At 35.2% G+C, this 20,832-nt stretch overlaps 1 protein-coding gene across 1 annotated transcript in view; it reads right to left on the bottom strand.

Moving 5' to 3' along the window:
- LOC111420125 (ras-specific guanine nucleotide-releasing factor RalGPS2-like) overlaps window positions 1-19,692 on the bottom strand; it is a 33,674-nt gene extending 13,982 nt beyond the window's left edge. The window contains exon 1 of the mRNA XM_023053040.2: window positions 19,479-19,692. The gene's annotated coding sequence lies outside the window, so the exon portion shown is untranslated. The remainder of the gene's footprint in view (window positions 1-19,478) is intronic.
- Window positions 19,693-20,832: the final 1,140 nt, after the last annotated feature.

Below are 20,832 nucleotides of genomic sequence, written 5' to 3'. Positions count from 1 at the left end.
TATACTTGGTGGGACATTGCACGAATCAAACTGACCTGAAACACCATTATGGAGTAAAAAGTCCAAAAATAGTTGTATATAATTTATTGAACACCAACATTAAGTTGTCGTCATCAAAGGTTGAGTCTTCGTTATCTCCAACATTCTGTCAGAGTGTAAAATGATATTTCTTGTAGATGGTATTCACACCGATCAAAAAATGTCACTTGAAAAAATGAGGTTAGTACGGACATAAGATAGATAACAAATTTCTGTTTGGTCAACATCATTTTCCAGCACAGCTTTAAACAAACACGGCCGTTTTCAATCGGTCGTTTCCGGCTAGCATTTTTTTAATGAAACCTCAAAAAATGTCACTTGAAAATGTAAACTTAGAATGGACAGAAAATAGATAACAAACACGAATCCTCTACGTCATTTTCCAGCACAACTTCAAACTAGCACGGCCATTTTCGAAGACATCGGCCGCCCCCGGCCATTGAGGGCGCTAAATAAAAATAATACCGATATTTTGCCATCAATACCGGTTTTTAATACCGGACAAAAATTGTCCGAGATCTCGGTTTTCGGGATCCCGGTATTACAAGCTCTAAACATAGGACTAATGTCAAACAACGTAGCCTCGGTCGTAAGCAACCTCGGTTGAGAATACTAAATTGCACAATGTCACTCAGTCAAGCCTGAGGTGTTTCAATTAATACCATAACAATACAAAATAGGTGTCAAACAATCAAACGCCTCGGCTAATTAGCTGTCACTAGCCTCAGACATGGACGGATGTATGGAAAGCGAGTAAAACAAGCATAAAGGATATACTCAGGTGTGCCACTGAGAACAAGAGCAAAAGAAGGGGAAGGCTTTCTAATAAGCAACCTAAGAATAATTACATTAGAAATGGTGCTAAACGAGAAGGTAACACTCATGCAAATCTACGCACCAACAGAGGATGCAGAAACCACAAAGAAGGTGTCGTTCTATACAAATTTGCAATAAACATGAGACAAGACTAAAAAGCGACAAGATTACAAGTAAAAGTGGCAACAGCATGATTGATTTCGATAATCGGAAATAACTGGTTTAAAAACAAGGAGATACATAAGACTACCATAAACCGTTACAGGCAGAAACATAAACCTACATAACCGACATAAACAACATTAGGTGTGGACAGAATAAGAAACAAAGATGTACAGTCATGTTCACGGGAAATGCACACTCAAGGTCAAGCGCTGTTGTGAGATCCGACATGCCGCTGGCTCGGCTGGCTAAACGGGCTTTCTAATGCCCACGAGCTACGAGCTTCGTGTGCGCTCGGCTCAGCCCGTTTAGCCAGCGGCATGTCGGATCTCACAACAGCGCTTGACCTTGAGTGTGCATTTCCCGTGAACATGACTGTACTTGTACAAAGCACTATATGTCTTAACATTAATATATAGGCCGTAAACCTGGCCAATGCAGGATAAGCCCAAAAGCAAAGTAGGTACCTAACGCAAATAATAGGCAAAATCAGAAGAGATGGAGTCTGAAATACAACTACAAGAGAGGAACTCGAGATTAGATCCGTTAGTAGTATGTATGTAGTTTCACGTAGGGGTGAGTTTCTTCACAGCACTTAGGCCCCAGCGGGCTCTTTGTACGTCCCCACAATTACTTCAGTTCATTCAAGTATCAGAAAACCAGCCCAATCTTTTCATGAACGTTAATATAGAACAGAAAGGTATGTGCCTTATATCCGAAATTTAGAGCCGCGGTACTCCAAAAATGGATTCTCTTAAGTACGCAAGGTTGGGACAGTCGCAAACAATATGACTTACCGTCTCGTACAGAGGGGTGTATTCGCCAGCTTCATGTAAAAGATGTGCTTACATGACCTGCAGTGTCTGGTCAGGAAGTGGGTGAGAAGCCTCAAGTCACTTTTTGATGTTCCTAGAAACTGAATAGATCTTTTCTGGTCAGGGTAGAGCAGAGTTTTCTTAGCAGATGGAGTTTATCAGCTTTGATGCTGTATTAACAGCTAGTGGTACAAACGGTTCAGCCGCCCGTTTCGCCAGCCTGCCCGCATCATCATGTCCTTTAATATCGATGAGTCCTTTTCGCCACTTTATCGTGACGTTGTTGTATACGTTTGCCTCCTCGAGTGATTGCCGACAGGACTTCATCAACGATGATGTAGTTTGATGCCTACCAAGCCAGCATAGCCTATCCGCTATCAGTGCAGATTACAATGTTTCTGCCGACTTTTTTGGAGTTTTTGGAGCTATGTTTATAGCAGTTATTTTTGCTTGAACACTTGTGCAATACGATGCTAACGAAGTGGAAAGGTGCAGCTGGAGATCGTGCAAGAAAATGTTCACTCCGGAACCTCCAGCCTTCTTTGATCCATCAGTGTAGATGGTCAGCGTTTTACCCGAGCTGAGTTGCTCTGAGGTTTCGTTTCAATGCCAAAGTGTGGCTTGCCTAAGAAAGTAAGTGTAAAGGTGGCTACACACGTAACTGCAAACTTGACAAAGAATTCACGATCAAAGTGGTTATTGAAAAGAAAAACCTACTCCCATATTAATTTACAGAGTGAATTGAAGATATATCCACGTGACCGGCATAATTATCTCAGAATGAACGAAGAAACTTATATGAACCTTCTGTCACTCGCAGCACCTTTAATTAAAAGAAAGGATACGATCATGAGAGAAGCCATAACTTCCCACGAAAGATTAACAGCAACATTGCGATTTCACGCGATGGAAGGAGTTATGAAGACCTAAAATATTCAACTCTAATTTTTCAATCCATCATCAAGCGGATTGCACAAGCAAAATTATCCTACAAACGCTAAAGCATACTTGTACAAAAATATTGATCATGCATACTTGTCAAGTTTGCAGTAGTCTGTGCGAGCTTTAAGGAGGGGTTGTTTACGAACAGCATCACTCCGAGCTTGCTTCGAACTATTCCCATTTTAGCAACCTGCTTATCATTTACTGATCGCAATCGAAGATCCCTGATAAAAATATCAAGGGGCAGCACGTTCAGTATAGTCTCCATCGGAATCGTAGGTGTAGATCTCATAGCGCCTGTGATTAGCAGGCAGAACAGTTGTTGCAATTGATGCAGCAATTTAGCTTTATATGCATGTTTTAATGCTGAACACCAAACTATAGCTCCGGGAGCTACCATGTGCTTTATCATAGAAGTGTAGATCCACATTGTAACTTTCGGATTTACTCCCCAAGTATTCCCAATAGCCCTTCGGCACTGGGTCAGTACAATCGTTGTTTTTTTAGTATTGCAACTAATGTGTGATGTCCAAGTTAGTCCTTTGTCCGAGATAACACCAAGATATTTCACCTCTGGAGCAAAGATTCTTTAGTAAAAACTATACAGAACGAACAGTTGCAGTGGTACGGGCACGTGATCCCTATGGATGATAAGAGGCTCATAGAGGATGATGGAGGTAAAGAGAGGAAGGGGAGACCAAGAACGAAGTGGTTGGACAACATTAACATTGCATTAACACAACATTAACACTGATTAGAAAAAAGTTCCAAGTAAGGTATAAAAGAAAAGACGAAAAAGAAGGAATTGGTCATAATTCTGTGACGTCTTGGCCGCGAGCTTTATCAAGTGGAGTTGAATAATTAAGCCAACGCCTAAAACTGGTTAGCAAATTGTAGTAGTCATTTTGTTAAAAAAACTTTAATTCTCAACAAGTTTTGTTGCCAAAAATCCAAATAAAACTAATAAATCAAATTAATTACCCACTTCCAAAAATCTTTCACAAATGTAAACTCAACTTAATAAAAAAAAGGAACCGTTGCCAAAAGCTATAAATATATGCGCGTATTGTCACGTGAAAAACTCGTTTAAACAGTATAAAGAAAGATCGTATGATCGCCGTCGTTTCTACATCTTTCTAATTTCGACCAAAACAAACAACCCCCTTTAGAATAGATGAATGGAAGGTGTGGTTTAGACCGTTTAATTTCGTACGAAAACATTGGAGATTTTTTTTTGTTCCGCCGTTCGTAGCCTTGCCCATAGATCTAACTGAGTAATGTATTTATAGTCATTGCGGAAACTATTTTCGCCCCGCATTAACGGCCCAATCGACGAAAGAGAGACGGCGTTCACGTCAATTTATTTGTGTACCAGTCTGCACCGTGAATATTCAACAACGAATATTCTTAAAATAGATATTAGGGAGTTATGGAACTTCAACAAAATGATGTTTGGATTATCAAAATTTTTCTTACCCTGTTGAAGGAAGTTTAAAACACACTATAAAAAGTTACGCGTGAATGATTAAGTTTCGATCATAAATATCTATCAATATGTCAACATTGCTTATCTAATTTTCCTCAAGACTCTAAAAAAAATGTTTCGTTAAATAATCACAAAATAAGCGTAATAAATTTTTGATGAACACGTTCATAAATAATCTAGCAACAGCTGCGAGGCTAGGAAACGTTTTAATAAGTTCTTTCGTGGTGGACATACGGTACTTTTTATACCAGTTAACCTACAAAAGTATTCTAACGGAGATTATTAACTCATTATGTATTAGTAAGAATTACATCAACTAAAAAGATTGCTTTTCCACCTACTACATGCCGATATCTTCGTTGTATTTAAAGATATCTTGATACTAAATGCGGAAAAACGACTTGATCAGTGTCGTTTTCTAGATGTTAGTATAAAATTAAAAGTTTATGTCTTTTATTTTATATAGAATTTAAGTCTAACTAGTTTCGACCCTTGGCCATCTTCAGAGACTCTACAAATAGATTAAATCTCTCATCTCATTCATTTTACAAACGACAGCGGTAGGTAGCGCTAGTTAGCATAAGATATCACTATGTTGCATATTTATATGCTCTGTTGTTCAAAGTGTGTACAAATTTGACGCATTTATCTCAAAAAACCAAAAAGTAACGAACTTTCAACATTTAATTTTGACATATTTATCAACTTCATAAAAAATCCTTTAAAATGAGTCCAAACTCGACATACTTAACTTTAATATTAATGGAAATAGAATCACTTCCGGTTTGAAACGTCAACGTCAATTTTGACATATTTGTCATCTTCATTAAAAAACCTTTAAAATGAGTCCAAAGATGACACACTTATCTCAAAAAAAAAAAAAGTTAGAATAAAAAACGTTAAATCCGAAGTTAGCAACAATGAAGATAGCAATTTAATTTTTAAATATTAATACCAACCTTAATTTTTTATTTTTTTTTATTATATTTTTGTTTTTGTAACAACTATTAAGTCATTTTATAAAAATTAAGAATATGTCAAAATGACATTGACATTTCAAACCGGAAGTTGCTTATATCTCGAGTAATATTGGAATTAAACGTATAAATATGCCAAAATTGACGTTTACATTCTTAACCGGAAGTTGACCATAACTTCATTAATATTGAAGATAAATATGTCGTGTTTGTACTCATTTTAAAGGATTTTTCACGACGATTACAAATATGTCAAAATTGAGGTTGACATTTTAAACCTGAAGTTAGTTATCATATAATAGACAAGTGGACTACTTCATGGTGTTCTTACATGACGTATTAGAATATTAGAACCGACTTATCGTTAGATACGACACTTAGATACACCAAGAAATTCTACAATAGAGAAAATAGATAAACCTACAATTTCGGACCGGTGTCGTTTTCTAGATGTTAGTATAAAATTAAAAGTTTAAAGGCCGGTTGTACAATATACCGATAAACTTCCCGACAGCGTTATCTGTTCGATAAGTTAATTTCTACTGTATAACAATGTACGGATATTTTTGTCGGTGAGATTATCGCGAGGACAACTTTTCGGGTAAATTTTACTATTATATTCGTAATCTTCATAAAATAACCTTTAAAGTGAGTCCAAACTTGACGCATTTATCTCAAAAAACCAAAAAGTTCGAACTTTCAACTTTTAATTTTGACATATTTGTCAACTTTATAAAAAATCCTTTAAAATGAGTCCAAACTCGACATATTTAACTTTGATATTAATGGAGATACAATCACTTCCGGTTTGAAACGTCAACGTCAATTTTGACATATTTGTCATCTTCATTAAAAAACCTTTAAAATGAGTCCAAAGATGACGTACTTATCTCAAAAAACAAAAAAGTTTGAATAAAAAACATTAAACCCGAAGTTAGCAACAATGAAGATAACAATTTAATTTTTAAATATTAATACCAACCTAAATTTTTAATTTTTTTTAATTATATTTTTGTTTTTGTAACAAATATTAAGACATTTTATAAAAATTAAGAATATGTCAAAATGACATTGACATTTCAAACCGGAAGTTGCTTATATCTTCAGTAATATTGGAATTAAACGTATCATGTTTGGACTCATTTTAAAGGATTTTTCACGTCGATTACAAATATGTCAAAATTGACGTTGACATTCTTAACCGGAAGTTGACCATAACATCATTAATATTGAAGATAAATATGTCGTGTTTGTACCTATTTTAAAGGATGTTTAATGAGGATTACAAATATGTCAAAATTGAAGTTGACATTTTAAACCTGAAGTTAGTTATCATATAATAGACAAGTGGACTACTTCATGGTGTTTTTATATTTATGATGTATTTTATTTAAAAAACCTTAAAATGAGTCCAAACAGGACGCACTTATCTCAAAAAACAAAAAAGTTAGAATAAAAAACGTTAAACCCGAAGTTAGCAACAATGAAGGTAGCAATTTAATTTTTAAATATTAATACCAACCTTAATTTTTGATTTTTTTTATTAAATTTTTGGTTTTATGACAAATATTAAGACATTTTATAAAAATTAAGAATATGTCAAAATGACATTGACATTTCAAACCGAAAGTGGCTTATATCTCGAGTAATATTGGAATTAAACGTATCATGTTTGGACTCATTTTAAAGGATTTTTCACGACGATTACAAATATGTCAAAATTGACGTTTACATTCTTAACCGGAAGTGGACCATAACTTCATTAATATTGAAGATAAATATATCGTGTTTGTACTCATTTTAAAGGATTTTTAATGAAGATTACAAATATGACAAAATTGAGGTTGACATTTTAAACCTGAAGTTAGTTATCATATAATAGACAAGTGGACAACTTCATGGTGTTCTTACATGATGTATTAGAATATTAGAACTGACTTAGATACACCAAGAAATTCTACAATAGAAAAAATAGATGAACCTACAATTTCGGACCACTGTCGTTTTCTAGATGTTAGTATAAAATTAAAAGTTTAAAGGCCGGTTGTACAATATACCGATAAACTTCCCGACAGCGTTATCTGGTCGATAAGTTAGTTTATACTTTATTACAATGTACGGATATTTTTGTCGTTGAGATTATCGGCAGGATAACTTTTCGGGTACTCAGCGGTGCCGATAAAACAGTTATCCACCAAATATGGTGGATTACCAAGGTTTTTATATAAAAACTTTGTATGGTTGCTGCATATGTTAACCTATAACACCTATACGTACGTTATGTCAGTTGTGTGTCGTGTTTTTTTAAACAATAATTGTCATTATTGTCAAAATTATAGTTCAAATTTCCAAGAAAGACGCTAGCATTACCAACCTACGGCACAAATTACTAGGTATGTAGAAAATGTGCTACCAACTGACTCTTATTTCGCCGATAGCGAAGAAACCGACAAGTTACCGAGTTTTGTACTGACAAAAACAGTTTGTACAACAGCAAATATCTTTATCCTCGCGATAAGTTTATCGGTCGGATAGTTATTAGGTAGATTTATCGGTATATTGTACAACCGGCCCTTACTCTTCTATTTTATATAGAATTTAAGTCTAACTAGTTTCGGCCCTTGGTCATCTTCAGAGACTCTACAAATAGATTAACATCTCTCATCTTATCCATTTTACAAACGACGGCGGTAGTTAGCGCTAGTTAGCATAAGATATTACTATGTTGTATATTTTTATTGAACTAAAACTAGAAACATTCGGGTTTAGTAGTGAAAAAAACTTTCAGTTGTCAATGTCTACTTTAATTTTATTATTATATTCGTAATCTTCATAAAGTAATCTTTAAAGTGAGTCCAAACTTGACGCATTTATCTCAAAAAACCAAAAAGTTCGAACTTTCAACTTTTAATTTTGACATATTTGTCAACTTCATAAAAAATCCTTTAAAATGAGTCCAAACTCGACATATTTAACTTTGATATTAATAGAGATACAATCACTTCCGGTTTGAAACGTCAACGTCAATTTTGACATACTTGTCATCTTCATTAAAAACCCTTTAAAATGAGTTCAAAGATGACGCACTTATCTCAAAAAACAAAAAAGTTAGAATAAAAGAACGTTAAACCCGAAGTTAGCAATTTAATTTTTAAATATTAATACCAACCTTAATTTTTTGTTTTTTTTTTTATTATATTTTTGTGACAAATTAAAACAATTTATTTAAACAATTAAACGTATCATGTTTGGACTCATTTTAAAGGATTTTTCACAACGATTACAAATATGTCAAAATTGACGTTGACATTCTTAACCGGAAGTTGACCATAACTTCATTAATATTGAAGATAAATATGTCGTGTTTGTACTCATTTTAAAGGATTTTTAATGAAGATTACAAATATGTCAAAATTGAGGTTGACATTTTAAACCTGAAGTTAGTTATCACATAATAGAAGTTTTATAATTCAAGTTAATCTAGTGTTAGTCACTTTTCCGCACTTTCTTTTTATTTTTAACGTGGTTTTTGGTCATCTCACATTGTTTAAAAAAAAATCGTCCATTTTTAAGCCACATTAATATTTCTTTTATTAAAAAACAACGCTCTTTTTACAACTTTTTAAACTTTAATTTTGTAAATTAGTTACTAATAATCTGATTTCGACTTTGATATGTGAATTTTTTAACAAAACAAAAAGAAATATTAAGAAACCTGTTTGTAAAATGGATAAGATGAGAGATGTTAATCTATTTGTAGAGTCTCTGAAGATGGCCAAGGGCCGAAACTGGTTTCAACACTATTCATTTGTCCAAATATGAATCTGGATTTTGCCAATAAATAGCACTTTTTTTAAGTAATTTTATTACCAGACCAGTAAATTAACATTACTATACATGGCTTTTTCTCGCAGTGGATGTTCCTTTTGCTGAGCTCATATGGCTATAGTATTTCTGTGTATTGTATGCATTCGTGAAATCTGGAAGTCATTGTAGATACATATAAAGACTACGATACAGTCAATTTTTGATTCGTTGTGTATTTGATCATTAGAGATATACCAGATGAACCTTATTAAGATTTGATTTAGCCGAGTTTCCCCAGACAACGCAGGCATAGGTGACATAGTCTTTTCGCATTTAAGCCTTCTTCTTCTGTTTATCAAGGGATACAGTTGTTTCAACTTTCCGTAACCTTGATCAACTTTTTGGAGTATATGGTATTTCCAAGTTAATCTTGTATCAAGGAATATGCCAAGATATTTGACAGGTTCGTCCGAGTCGTTCCAATGCACTTGCTATATTCCAAGACGTAAACCATTTGGCTAGGGTGTTTACAGCCATTTGCAAATTTTCAGTTGCATCCTCGAGTTTAGAGCTTTGCGCTATTAAGCCAAAATCGTTAGTTTTAAAGCTCATAAATGAACCATTTCTTACTTACTCATAATAATATAAAATAAAATATTTTAGAAACTAGATATCTTACTTTACAAAAATAATGGTAAAACCAAAAACACTTCTGCATGAAGAAAAACGAGTGTTTCCTCAAACTTGACACTATCGCGTTTTATCTGGAGCTTCTTTATTACCCGGTAGACAAACTTTAACAACGTCGCTGCGGCACGGAACGAACACGTTTGTAACGTATGGTAAAGAGGCAAGTAAAAAGAAAACTGGCCGATTAAACTCACGCATGCAACTTGCACGAAATAAATTATATCGATTAGTTTCAGAAAGATGATTGTCTAGCACGATTAGTCACCGAACTTGCCGTTTTATCACCTAAAAGTATTGGAAAGATGAAATAAAAACGCACGTTCAACACATTTATGGAATGGAGTGAAAAAAAATGTAAATACGTGATTTTAGTCTAATAACAAGAAATTAGATTACTCTGTGTAGATTATTTGAAACGTTGACTACAGGAAATAAATTCTCTGGAACGGAACGAGTTTATCAATTTATAAACGCATTAAAACACAAGTCCACAATTTTATCCTGCCATTCATTTCCTTATTACAATACTTGGTTGCAACAAAAAAACTTTTTTACGTGAAAGCAAAATAATATGTTGTAATATTATAATACATAAATCTTATCTTTTTAAAAGTTTAAACCTCGTTACTTCAATTAATTAGTTACATATAAGTTCCGGCGTTGAAATATCTTCGCAATTAGATTACCGAGAAAAGATGATAAAATGAGATGAAAGATTCTCGCAATCCTCTAAATTGTTGAGTAGAAATCGAGAAAACGAATCAAAGCGATGCACCGGGCGCGTCCTTAATTAATATTCTAGTTGCCCCAAATAGGTACTGAGTCGTGAAGTTGTGTATGTCATGTTAATTCTTCTGTAGCTGTACTTTTTATAATATTATTTCTTCACCGGAAAAACGGCAATAACCTACATATTCACTTAAATGAGTAGCAATGATAAAAACGCTATACTCTCCTTCATTAAACTTTTTATGCAAAATTACTTAAAGTTATCTATAAGAAGTATTTTTATTTCATTTCACGCTAACCGCGATTACAGCCGATCTGGTTATCTAAAGCTAATAATTAAATGATATTCTTAAAATATACATCTCTTAGTTATCGTCTGAACTAAAATAAATAAAAAAATTTCTAAATAAACAAAATGTTAACAAAAATGTCACTGCTGGACATAAACTTCCCGTAAAGGTTTCCATTTTCCTGTATTCTGCACAATCTCCATTCGGTTATTTTGCCATTACAAGTTCTGACTAGGTGGCCTGCATAGTTCCAATTGAGACTTATTATTCACTTCTGTGTCTAAAACTCCATCTCTCGATCGAAAAATATGCCCAGCACAATTCTTTCGATGCTTCTTTTTTTGTTACAGTTAATATATCAGCTGCGAATATTAGTACCGCACTGATTGTAGACTTATCTTTTAAAGCATATGAGAATATCTGGTCTCAAGATGTAGCTAAGTCTTCCAAAGGCTGCCCAAGTTAACCCTATCTTTCTGCCTATTTCGCAGGTTTGATTGTAGCATAAGTATTCGTACGAATAAATTTGCTCAATGTTGAAATTGCCAGAATCTTCATCTACTTTGTCTTTTCAAGATTGATGTTTAGCCCAACCAAGCAACTTTTCCATTCCTTCGTTAAAATTATCCGCAATTAATACCAGATCATCGGCAAAGCGGAGATGACCAAGTTTATTTCATTCCAACGTAGCGGTAATTAATTTTGTAGTCAGCACGGGCTTTCACCATGTTGTAATGGTCTAGCGTTTTCTCATAGTCCTCAAAGACCAGAGAGAATTCTCATTCATCACAAAAGCACAAAAGAGCCAATAGATATTGGGGATTCGTAGTTACTTGCACTGTCTCACATAAAATGCAACATAGCTTAATAGTACAGTAACAACAATTCAACAACAAATTTTACAATATGACTGATGGACTCCCAATGGGCTCACCGATATATTGAATATTGGCAGACATCTTTGTTAATTGGTTTGAACGAAAACTTTTGTCAGATAAGTTTAGATTTTTTACTCAAGACATATTTTATGGCCGGTATGCAGATAACCTAACTAGTGTTATCGCAGCCGTTAGGAACTGTGATCAGATTGAAATAGCCACGGAGCAGATCTCTGTGGCAATTCGCTCTGCATATCACAGTAGCAGTCCACTGAAGGTGAAAAGTAGTAATCGGGGCACACCCTGGTGGAACGAATCTCTTAGCTCCGAAAGACAAGAGGTCCGAAAGCTTTTCAACCGGGCCAAGACATTAGGTGAATGGGAGAAATATAAACAGGCTTTAACGAATTACACCAAAAACATACGTAAGGCAAAAAGAGAGTCTTGGAGGAGGTTCTGTGAGTGAGTGAAAGACACACCCAGCAGTGCAAGAATTCACAAGATTCTCGCTAGAGATCCGGCACTACCCCTGGGCTCACTTAGGCGGCCTGACGGTAGTTTTACGGACTCTAGCAGAGCCTCGTTGGAGCTTCTAATGCAGACTCACTTCCCAGGAAGCCTGATGATGAGGGCCGATAATGCCACAGCGGGCTATTCCTGCAAGGCAAAGCGCCCCTCAAATACGGATTGGTGTGTGGCTAGAAAAGGCGTCACTTACACATCCGTGGACCAGGCAATTCAAACGTTTAAGCCGTTCAAATCGCCTGGAGAAGACAATATCTTTCCTGCTTTGTTACAGCAGGGGAGGTCTTTGTTGTTGCCAATTTTGGTAAAAATTTTCAGAGCGAGTGTCGCCTGGAAATATGTGCCGGCAGAATGGACTAAGGTACGGGTATCTTACATACCCAAAGCGGGCCGTTCGGTCCCTACTCCTAATGCCTTTCGACCCATCAGCCTAACGTCATTTCTGCTGAAAACCCTTGAAAAAGTTCTGGAACGGTATATCCGTACGGTGCCATTGGTATCTGGTCCACTGAGTCGCCACCAGTATGCTTATCAAGCGGGAAAATCAGCAGAATTGGCTCTATACAACTTAGTTGGTAGAGTATCCAGGACGCTGCAGGATAAAGAAATCTTGGTTTGTGCGTTTCTGGATATAGAGGGAGCGTTCAACAACGCAATACCACAATCTCTTGAAAGAGCTGCTCTTGACAGGGGAGTGGAAGCAACTATAGCGGGTTGGATCCGCAATATGCTAGATAGTAGAATAGTTTCTACTTCACTCCACGGTGATACGATACGCTTCAGGCCGGGAGGTGGCTGCCCGCAGGGAGGGGTGTTATCTCCCTTGCTTTGGTCCCTCCTAGTTGACGATCTGATTGCGATAGTCGAAGCCGTTGGTGTGGAAATACAAGCTTATGCTGATGACATTGTCGTTATGGTCAAAGGAACCTGTTTGCCGAGGATATCTAAAGTCCTCCAGGTGACCCTCAATAAACCCGCAAAAGACAATTGTTGTGCCCTTCACCAGGAAGCGAAAGTTGGATGGACTAATCCGCCCAACTATCCAAGGTGAAGAAATTCCTTTCTCAAAGGAAGTCAAATATCTAGGAGTAATCCTAGACAAAACCCTGTCATGGAATGGACATTTGCAGGGAGTTTTGCACAAAGCTAGACTATCCTTGTGGACTTGTCGCAGTCTTTGTGGAAAAAATTGGGGTCTTACCCCTGAAAGACTGTACTGGCTCTATGTGACTGTGGTTAGACCTATGATCACATACGGAGCAGCAGCCTGGTATAGGAAAGTCCGACAGACTTCAGTTATCAGTAAACTTTCACGAATTCAACGAGTAGCTGGATTGGCAATCTCTAGTGCGATAGGCACAACGCCAACTCTAGCAATGGAGGTTCTGCTTGGCCTATCTCCTCTGCATTTGCATATAGAGAAAGTGGCTAGAACAACCATTTACAGATTTAAGCAATATGCTCAAAACTGTTCGGACATGTCCTACCAATGGGCTGCGGAAGACATTATAAGCACTGATACTGTGCTATCAATGCCGTCAGATTTGGCGGTATCACTATCAGTGATTAATGCTCGATACCAAATTGCACTGCCTGAGCGGCAGTCCTGGATCGAAAATGAAAATTCTCTTTTTCGGGCAGACATTTGCTTGTACACAGATGGATCAAAAACGCCTGAAGGGGTAGGAGCAGGAGTATACTGCCAGACACCCCGAATTAAGCAAGCCTACAGCCTGGGTACGTACTGTACTGTATTCCAGGCGGAAGTATTTGCTATTGACATGGGTGCTAAAATCCTTCTTGAAAGAGGGGTGAAGAACATGACAGTACGAATTTTCTCAGACAGTCAAGCCGCTCTCCAGGCGCTGCAAGCCGTGAAAACGGTGTCGGCTCTGGTTAATGATTGTAAGAGAACATTAAACACACTGAGTTGTGATAACAGAGTCTCTCTGATCTGGATCCCGGGTCACTCTGGTGTTGCTGGCAATGAAGCGGCAGATAAGCTAGCACGAGATGGCAGCGCTGAAGCGTTTGTGGAACCGGAACCAGCAGTTGGTGTATCATTTGCGATGGCCAAATATAGGATTGGACTGTGGGCTGAAGAGAGACTTCGCCTACTGTGGACCAGTTCTCCTGGAATGAGACCCGGGAATATTTTAGGACTTGCCCGTAGTAGCATAAAAGTTCTAATGGGTGTTTTTACTGGGCACTGCCGATTAAAAGCACACCTCAACTTGTTGGGTTTAGCCGACGATGTTGAATGCCGACTATGTGCGGAGGAAGCAGAGACGGTTGAGCATGTTTTATGCCACTGCCCTGCCGTTAACCGTATCAGATTCTCGATTTTTGGGTCGCAGTTTATCTCCTCAAAAGATCTGAATAACCTTTCGCCGAGCAAGGTATTAATGTTCGTTAAGAGCATTGGACTGCACGGTGAAATTTGATAATGATATCTATCGGGGTACAATAGATCCTTAGGGTCGCGGTGCAAGGTTGGTTGGTCCGCCTACCCGATATGTATTCTATGTAATGTAATGTAATGTAATGTAGATGATATCCTAATTATTTACAACGGTAATGCTGCAACATTTCATGCATTAAATAACATCTTCAATAACATTTGCAATTTAAAGTTCACCAATGAACTTGAGAGGGATAATAAAATTAACTTCCTGGACATAACGATCCATAAAGATTCCATTTATGGTTCACTTAACTTTAACATCTACAGAAAAGATACAACAACAGACTGTATTATCCCAAATAACTCTTCTCATTATCGACCACATAAGGAAGCTGCCTTCAGATTTCTATTCAACCATTTAATTAATATACCTCTGGACGACAAATCCTTTAATGTTGAATTGAAAAAGATCTTAAAGATAGGCCTAGATAATGATTACACTTTTTCAGAATTACAAAACATCTACTATAGAATATACAGGAACAATATAAATAATATTATATATCCCAGATACTGAGCTAGAAACCAGTATACAGTATTACCTTACCATCCTTATCTGGAAAAGAATTTTAAATACAAAAAACATAATATAACACCCGCTTTTAGATCTAATAACAGCCTTGGGCAATCGTTAATTAACAACAAACATAAGTTCCAATATTGGGAAAAAAGCGGTATATACAAAATTGAATGTGGCGATTGTAATATGTTTTACATAAGCCAAACCGGCAGAAGTCCAAAAACGAGATACAAAGAACATATCTCAAAACATAACTCCACATTTTTCAAACACATTACAGAACACAAACATACAACTGACCTAAACAACTTGAAAATTCTTAAAATACTGACTAAATGGATATATGGGAAAAATTTTACATAAAGAGCAATGAACATGAAAATCTATTAAATGATATAACTGAATTTAACCATAACCATAATTTAAATTGAGTTGATGGCAGTTTTGCAAGCACTTCAAGTTGTGATATCGCTATGTTAATTATCGATATACCAAACTTATTTATAAAATCTACAAGAATGCTACAATGACGGTAAAATTGCATGAAAGTACTGAAGAGATTAGAAGTAGTAAAGTACTAATTGTGAGTAAAACAAGGCGATACACTGTTGAATCCAAATTATTCATTACAGCCCTGGAGAGTGCATTTAAACAACTGAATTGGACCCAAAAAGGCATAAACATTGATGGCAAATGCCTAACTAATTTGCGCTACGCGAACGGTATAGTTCTTATTTCGGATAGTCTTGGAGAGATTAAACTAATACTGAACGACTTAAAGGAGGTGTGTGCAGGAGTTAGGCTAAATATCAACGAGGAGAAATTAAAATTGCTATGTATATCATGGCTATGAGGTTCGTGTATCGAAAGATAATCAAACAAGCGAAAGGATCACACTCATATGGGCAACCTACGGGAAACTTAGAGACATCTTCAAGAGAAAAGGCCAAAAGGCCTCCAATAATATTCGTTTAACTGTCTGTTTGAACCTTTTGTTATTCAACTCTTTTATTTTTGATGGCAATGCATTGTACAATTTGACCGATATATAGTTTAAAGTATTCTGAGATTTAAACTAAGATTAGAACTAAAACTAGAACTAACACTAGAAACTTTCGGGTTTTGCCGTGCGTCTTTTAATAAAATGTTTGACGTTTCGGATGCCATGTTGCAACCTTCTTCAGAAACTGGTTCGAAGTGACGAGATCAAAAAATCGGTAATTATATATAAGTCGGAAAAACTAATTAATAATCAGTTAACGCTAATTACTAACTAATTAATAACTAATTGCGTCGCGTCCGGTGTGAGGCGGGAAGAGGTCTTCGTGTTCACCACCATCTTCCATGTTCTGCTAAGCTCCCAGCCATCCTCTCTGTTGACGTTATTATTATGTCGGTGAATCTCTATGGCTTCTCTTGTCAGTCATTGGCAGTATCTGTTGTCCCTAGCCAGCACCTTTGTTTGTTCGAAGTCTATTCGGTGCCCCTCTGCATGGCAATGTTCCGCAACCGCCGACTGCTGGATCTTCTTCAGCCTTACATCCCTCTCAGCTTAGCAGAACATGGAAGATGGTGGTGAACACGAAGACCTCTTCCCGCCTCACACCGGACGCGACGCAATTAGTTATTAATTAGTTAGTAATTAGCGTTAACTGATTATTAATTAGTTTTTCCGACTTATATATAATTACCGATTTTTTGATCTCGTCACTTCGAACCAATTTCTGAAGAAGGTTGCAACATGGCATCCGAAACGTCAAACATTTTATTAAAAGACGCACGGCAAAACCCGAAAGTTTCTAGTTTTAGTTCTAATCTTAGTTTAATTCACACCGGCCGTGAAAGCCTTCGTACTTATATTATTCTGAGATTTTTTGATTCTGTGATATGGTATTAACAGACTGCTTCAATGGCGCATGTTGTAGATATGTAGGTCTTCGTTCTTGGGCAATGTGTCTTTCTTCGTATGAACATTAACTAGGCAGGTAAGTATGACAAGATCCGTATCATTTCTTTTGCATTTTAAATATGTCGTACATATCATTTGACCCTCCCCAGATAGATATGCCATACGTTAGAGAAGTAGACGCTTTTTGTTTCATTTGTCGGTACATTTGTAGATATAACCTTTATACAGTATATTGAATTTGATAATTTTCTTTTTAAGTTTGTTACATGGTCCGACCACGTTAATGTTTCGGACAGTATAATGCTTAGAAAATTTCAATGTCTTTGTCTCTTTTTGTAGAAAAAGTTAGTATTTTGGTTTTATTTGCATTTAATTTCATTTTGTTCATGTCAAACCATTTTTTTGCATCGGCTAATGATGTTTGTGTTTTATTTTTAAGTTGCTGAATATCATTTCCTTGGTTAATAACAGACGTGTCATCTGCATAGAGACAAATGGAAAGTGCTGCTTAGAAGTTGTAGTCTCCAATTGTAACACGATATCTTTGTTTTGTCTTTGTTCTTTCTTAGTCCTTCCTCTCTTTCAGCAGTTTCGAAGATTCCAAAGGTTTCCTTGGTCGCTTTTATTCATCTGCCAATGATGATAAGGTCATCTGCATATTCCACCGTTTCATCCAATTTGCTATTAAATTGACGCCGATTCTTTTTATAACTTATATGATAGGTAGTTGTTTTCCGCGCATACTTATATATGTATGCGCAAAAAGGTTCAGAACTATTCGGAACTACTACTTTGCTCAACTTTCTTAGCTCATATATCCCACAAACTCAAAATGTTGTCTTTGAATAGTCAAGCCATAATATCTTATCAGTTCATTGTTTTTTATCAATTTCAAAATAATCATCACGTTTGTAATAATGACTCGCCTGACAATATGATACCATTTGAAGAATACAATTGGTTTTAAAAACCGATTTTAATTTTAGAGTCACGAGTCGTTTACGTACTAAACAAGGCTTCACGCTTCCTTCCTTTCCATTTTTAAATATACTCTTTCTCCACTTGAAAAAAAAATGAATCGATTCGGTAATACGCACCAACGAACAACAATAGAGCCATGCAGGAAATTCCTTTTGATAAATATCCGCTTCGTTAGTCACTCAACACATTTCACATTGTTGAAAATTAAATCATATCATAACACTGTCGGTAGTGATAATGATACGAAATTGCTACAAAAACGATTAGTACCATATTTAATGAAATTATATTTACTTAACGGGTTAAGTAAAGAGTTTTAAATCAGTAATATAAACACTTTAAGTAAAGCAAAAATTAATTAAAATTATTTCATGTGTTTTTTTAAAAATAAACAATGTTTATACTCCAATATATTTTATATATTTATTAACTCTACCGGTTTAGACCATCGTCAGGAGTCTCGTTGTATAAGATTGAGGTTAGGAAACACATTTAAATGTACATTCAATTCTACTACATCCCAATTCTCGTTTTCTAAGTTTAGTTCATTAATGATATATCAAAATTTGAATGTGTTTCCTAACCTCAACCTTATACAACGAGACTCCTGACGATGCTCTAGGCCGAAACCGGTAGAGTTAATAAATTTATAAAATATATTGGAGTATAAACATTGTTTATTTTTAAAAAAACACATATAACATACCAATATGGATGAAACCCCATTTACCTATTAAAATTATTTCAATTACCGTTTTATTTCTCAATATATACTTTGACGCAATTCTAATGCAAAATCGTAAGTTGATAACCTTTTCGATATGTAATCGATATTTTAATAAATTTGATTGAGTTAATAGCAACAATTATTAATATTAATTTCTGTTTAAAATAATTAAAGAGGTTTCCCAATTATCTACTTCAAAATAGTTACAAATCGTCTTAAATTACATACAATTCTAAAACAACAACTTATTACAAACTTATTACAATTGTAATAACTAAAACAACAATTAGAATTAATTCAAAGTTGAATAAACTTAATATCTACATAGTTATAGTCTTGTAAATAAGTATTGTATTATATATGTATGTACATAATTTAATTTGTCAGTATACAATAATATCTTATCTCCGTTAAAATCCTTCTTAAAGCGTGAACTCTTGATCGTTGACATGAACGATTTTGAACACAAAACAAGTCAAGGTTAAACGAACCAAAACACTTCAATATTTAAATTTACGAAATCTTTTACAATCATTTCCAACTAAAAGAATCACCTTTTGGGTGATATCTTCCCTAAAACTTCACCTTGATCGAGCAAAAATCGATTTCATTTTTCACAATAATCCATTTCATACAAAAAAACATCTTATTTATAAGAAATCCTTCAAGAGATACAGCTGCTGGCTGGTACATTTTGATTAATAAGTTAAATCAAACTTACCGTATGCGTTCGGTACTTTTCAGTTAAGTAGGTGGATTTTCGTATCGCAGATGGTAACGGAGCATCTCAGGAGGATGGCACGCACGTTTTAATTTGAAAATGCGTGTGGAAACGAGCTGGTTACGCGTTTTCAATAGACAATCCCGATCGAACTTGGATCAAAATAAAACTGACAGGTGCCAGTGGTGGTGTTGCGCAGCTGCTGCGACTCCTGGGATCAATCGGGGACACACATGCTCGATTTTAACCGATGTTTTAGCGGGAAAATTAAATTCTCTTCAGTGGTAAGTACGAATTTGATGTTTTATACAATAAAGGTCGCTGAAAATAAATACTAAAGTAGTATTCTAAAAATGACATCTGTCAAATTTGTATTTTTAAATTTGACTTTTGACGTTACCCTTACACGATCGACTAGTTAAAAATTATTAAAATTTAAATTTATTATGCGAATTTTATGATTTACTTTTGGTATTAAATTACAAATACATTTCACAAATATTATTATTATACCTACTTACAAATATTATACATTTAAATATTGTGATTTGAAACAGAACGTTAATTAAAGATGGCGCTAGTGCGAAATTGTAAATTTAAAATGTGCTGAGTGATAGTCCGCGCGCGTATATTGAAAAATTAACTAGTAATAAAAGTTAAAATCAGTCAAAAGTGTCGTTAGAACAAACTTTATGATAAACTTTTGTACACTTAGAAGGATTTGGTGGTGGTGAGTTTGAAATTTGATGTTTTATAAAACAGAGGTCGCTGTAAATAATCACGAAATTAGCGGTAAAGCAGTGCTCTAATACTTCATCTGTCAAATTTGTGCTTGATGTTTTGTATTCGCTTTTTATCTTCGAATTTGACGAGTGCTACGTTGAACAGTAAAAGTTTTCGTTAATTATTATTACACATATACAATATGTCTAAAGGAACTGGGACAAAACTTAATTTAAAGGATAAAATTAATGATGGTGTGATAGATCTTAGTTTATGTGAATTGCAAGATGTTCCTGTTAAAGAAATCGTAAGTAGCCTCTTATTTTTAAATACGGAATTATCCGTAAAGTAGATAATACGACATCTATCAAATTAGTATCTTTAAATGTGATAAGTACGAAGGCTTTAAATTTGACTTTTGACGTTAGGCTTACTTGATCGACGAGCAAAAGATGGCGTTAGTTAAAAATTATTAAAATTAAAATTTATTATGCGAATTTTATGATTTACCTTTTGTATTAAATTACAAATATTATTATTATACATATTTACAAATATTATACATTTAAATATTGCGATTTGAAACAGACCGCAAATTAAAGATGGCGTTAGTGCGAAATTGTAAATTTAA

Source organism: Onthophagus taurus, chromosome 1, assembly GCF_036711975.1.
Source record: "Onthophagus taurus isolate NC chromosome 1, IU_Otau_3.0, whole genome shotgun sequence".
Classification (NCBI taxonomy): Eukaryota; Metazoa; Arthropoda; class Insecta; order Coleoptera; family Scarabaeidae; genus Onthophagus; species Onthophagus taurus.
The sequence above is the reverse complement of the archived record's forward strand: the minus strand, read 5'-3'. Positions and strand labels throughout refer to the sequence as shown.